Genomic DNA, 4,167 nt, shown 5'->3' with positions numbered 1-4,167 from the left:
CCCCTTTTCCCACCACTACAGCAATAGCTTCTCACATGGGCTAGTCATTTCTCCTCTCTCCTCCACTGACCTTGGTTGAAAGAAAATCTAAATGTGTTCCATTCTGTGAAGCCCTCAACGTTTTCCACCTGAGATAGGTCAAATGCAGATCCTTGGTGTGACACAGGAGATGCCTCCGTTTCTGGCTTCCACCCACCTGATCAGAGAAAACTCCCGTGGTGCCTTGCTCCTCCTCGGCCATGCTCAGGCAGCCAGGTGTCTTTCCCATTCTCCTTTCTGCTCTTTACCTGTGCTCTTCTCCCTATTCAGAGTCTTCCTCCCCTTCCCATGCTCCTAACGAACTAATCTCCATCCTTTGGTTGTCAATGTCTTGAGAGAGGCTGCCCCTGATCCCTGATCTTGGTAGATCCTCCTTGTTATCTTCTCTTACGGCATCCTAGATTCTTAGAACATTTATCAAAATGTATTTTTAAAATTTTATATTTATTTAATTTCAGTTTTGGTCACTGTACTGTAGCCTTCACTGAGTCAGACCTTTTCAGTTACTGTGTACATCCCCTATGGGGCACAGCCTTTGACGCAGGATGGGCCCTCCGTCCACATTGTTGGGCGGCAGTGATGATCGGGACCCACAAACTCAGATGTGTTCATCAGCCCGTTATTCCTAAACCTCATTGTTTACCGCTGATACCTGCATTTCAAGGTCACAAGAACCTTTCTAATCTGATGCCTCTCTCTCTGCCAGTGTGGCAAACGGGAGTTTCACTCAATGCCGACGCTCTACCCGGGAATCAGTCTTTCTCGGCATACGTTCTTTCTGAGGTCCTGTCAATTTCCTGAGGCCCCGCCAGAGAGCATGAGGGGGGTCCTCTGCCTCTGTACGTATCTCCCCTTCCCATTCTAAGGGGGACGGTTCTGGTCCCCCTTTCTTCTTCACAGCGCACACCTTCTCTCTTCTTGTTGCTCTTGAAGATACCTTGGGAATACTACATCCTGTCCTTCCTACTAGCCACGTGGCCTTAAACCACTCAGAACCTTCTCTTCATCTTCAAAATGGGATAATCATGGTACCTACCTGGTGGAATTATTAAAATATTAATAAGTATAAATGCCTTAGCAGAGACTGTTTTATAGTAAACACAGAAGAAATGTTAGGGTTTTTTTTTTTTGAAGTTTCAATATTTTATTCAAGTTTTATTTTACGTGATGTTAATTACAGCATTTGAAAGGGATGATCTAATTCCTCACAATGAAAGACTAAAATGTACCCATTAAACTGCTAAAAAATAAACTGAGCGGCAAGAAGACAACAGAAATCTAATAATTTAGGTTCTGAGTGATGTCACCATGTGACTGTAGTCACACAGACTCTCCCCAGCTTGCAGCTGGAGCTCTTAGAAACTACTTCATACTCTGGTGCAAGGGCAAAAAAACAAACAAACAAACAAAAAACCACCATGAGAGGGAATTAAGTTCTGAATTATTGGATTCATCGCATCTACCTTTTCCACCCCAAAATGGCACAAAAGAATCAACTACCACACCCTACAGGCTATTTTTGGTGTAAGAGAGGTGATGAACCAGGTTGGAAACAGGTCATGAAGATCTGTCTGAAGCAGTCCCTTCAGATGAGTCTGTACACACCATCAAACAGTGAGCCTCTCAGTTAGGGCAGGGGATCAAGGTTCAGTTCTCAGGAAGTCACAATTTCATACATTTAAGCAATATAAATTTACAAAGTGTTTATAAATCATCAGCTTCCACTTGCAGCCTAGGTTAGAAAAGAAACCTGACATCTCTAGAGGGGCTGCCAAGTGCCCCCAAGTCTACAGCTGAAAGGACCTTTCTTGGAATTGAGTTGCTTCTGTACCTCTGGAAGGGTAACACCTTAAAGCTGAATCATCTGTAACCTGGAGGTCTGACATGGTATTTAGCAATACTTGCATCCCAGACATACAACATTTAAAAGGTACACTAAATTCTGAAGGTAGCTAGCTATGCTGCAAAATAGTTGAAAATTAAACAATTATACAGTCTTCGTTTATGCTTGAAATTCCAGTCCTAGACTAAGCTTGTGGCCACCAGTGTTGGCATCCTTGCCATCCAGCAGAGCTGACAGTGTCAGTTTGATGCCTGGCTTTAGTGTCTGAGTGTATCCTCACCCTATTAGGCTGGAGTTGTTCACTTGAGCCGAGAAGCAGGCATCAGGGTCGATCTGGTACTTGGCTGCTATACCGAAGCAAGTGTTACTGTTTCCTGCTGTCCAAGCGAGGTTAACAGCAGTCTCCAACTTCTTGTTCACCTGCTGATAAATGGAGCCACCAAACTCTGCCCCATCGTTTACATTAGTGTGAGGCTGGAATTCATCCGTCTTGTAGCCCACCGCAAAGTTGCTCTGGGTCACGCGAGGCTTTGCGGTCTCAAAATTCATCTGGTAGCCCACCCCCCAGCCCTCCGAGCCCAGCACCAGGGCGCCCCGGATCCAAGGCCCGGCGATGGCGAAATCCACGACGCAGCCCAGCTTGATGTGCTCCCGCTTGTACCCTGTCTTGATTTTAGCATTTTCCCCCCAGTGTTTGGTGAGAAGGATGAATGAAAGGTCAGCTTCAGTCCACGTGCAAGCTGGTCTTCCACGGTGACCTCTGCGCCCAGCGTGCTGTCAGGGTGCCACTTCTCCGTGAGCGTCTCCGGACTGTCCACCTGCACTCGGTTTCCAGCCTGCCCGTCACTTTGGTGCTCTTAGTGTTGGCCGAACCTGAGCTGGTCAATTCCAGTCCATTCTCAGACTTTGTTTTCAATTCAAGTTTTATTAAGCCAAATCCGTAGCCCTTGGTGAAGACATCCCTGGCGGGTTTGCCAAGACCAATACACGTGGGAGGCACGGCCATCTTCTGCTCAGCGGCCGTGGCGGCGGGTTCAGTGGCAGATACATTGGCCAAGAAATGTTAGTTTTATTTCCATCATAGAACTTCTGTTTTTGACTCAGGAATGAAACCGTCCACCTGAAGCAATGAGGTGCAGAATGGTTTGGTTTCCATCTTCCCTCCCAGTACATAGCCAGGAGAATGAGATTTGGTGTCTTTTTTTGTCACTTGATCTCTGACACCTAGAATATGCCGAGCATTAGCACGGACCACATAAATACCTGAAAAGCACATGAAAGTTCCCTGCACAGTCTCAGTCGTGCTGCGGAGAAACAGGGAGCCTCCAGGCCCCTCCACCAGGGAAAGTGAGTTCTCAGGCCCGAGGCCAGAGTGGCCAAGCCCGTGTGGAAGGGCTCCTATAACAGTGGAGCAGTGATGTCGCTAGGTTCACGGTCATCAAAGGGTCAAGCTTGGCATCATGGCCAGAGGGATCCAAGGGACCTGATATTCAGCAAATATGAGACAAGTCCCTGAGAAATGCAGAGTCATGGTTTCTTAAAGCGCAGGCGTCTGGCAATGACCGGGTGCCACAGTTTGTGCATTATGTTATGAGGATTATACAAGTGAAGTTGTGTCAAAGCTCTTAGAAGAATGCCTAGTAACAGGTGAGTTAGCTCACGGCCACGTCCGGTGGGCCACCAATCCCATGTTTGGGAAGTGGAGCAAACCTGTCTTATCAGTGATTGGAGCCTCACAGTCACCTTGCACGTGGCCCAAAGTCTAGCAGGTGCTCAGGAATTGTTTAAATAATGAGCAGGAGGGCAGTAGAGTCTGTGACAGAAAACACCAGGAGATCCAGTTTTTGAGAGGAAGTTCAAGGTGCAAAGGAGGCAGAGGGTGAGTGGGGGTGTTCCAGAGAGAGGGACCGATTCGAGCGAGGACAGGCTGCTCCCGGGAGTCCGTTTCCCGCAGCAGGAATGGTGGAAAGGATCAGAGAGATGAGGCAGATGCCAGGAGACAGCAGGCTTTGCATGCTGTGCACATTTTGTTGTTATTGCTGCTGCTAAATGTATAGTTTTTTCTATCCAGTTAATTTATTAACGCTACTGATGAAAAAAATGGAACTTGTTAAGCAGCCAACCACAAAGTTTCGACATACCTAATTATGTATCTCTGTTCCTTCTCATTTTGTCTTACTCCGATTGAACTCTCCCATCTACCAGAATGTTCCTTCCTAAGCATGCTTATTTATTTTAACCAGGAACAGGTGATAAGCCTGAATACTGATGCCACAGTCTTAATT

The 4,167-nt window shown here is 46.8% G+C and overlaps 1 pseudogene; it reads right to left on the bottom strand.

Moving 5' to 3' along the window:
* Nucleotides 1-1,684: 1,684 nt before the first annotated feature.
* LOC136404050 (voltage-dependent anion-selective channel protein 1 pseudogene) lies at nt 1,685-2,889 on the bottom strand (annotated as a pseudogene).
* Between the last annotated feature and the right edge of the window lie 1,278 nt (nt 2,890-4,167).

Source organism: Saccopteryx leptura, chromosome 4, assembly GCF_036850995.1.
Source record: "Saccopteryx leptura isolate mSacLep1 chromosome 4, mSacLep1_pri_phased_curated, whole genome shotgun sequence".
NCBI classification, from domain to species: domain Eukaryota; kingdom Metazoa; phylum Chordata; class Mammalia; order Chiroptera; family Emballonuridae; genus Saccopteryx; species Saccopteryx leptura.
Note: the sequence above shows the minus strand (reverse complement) of the source record. Positions and strands in the feature narration are given on the sequence as shown.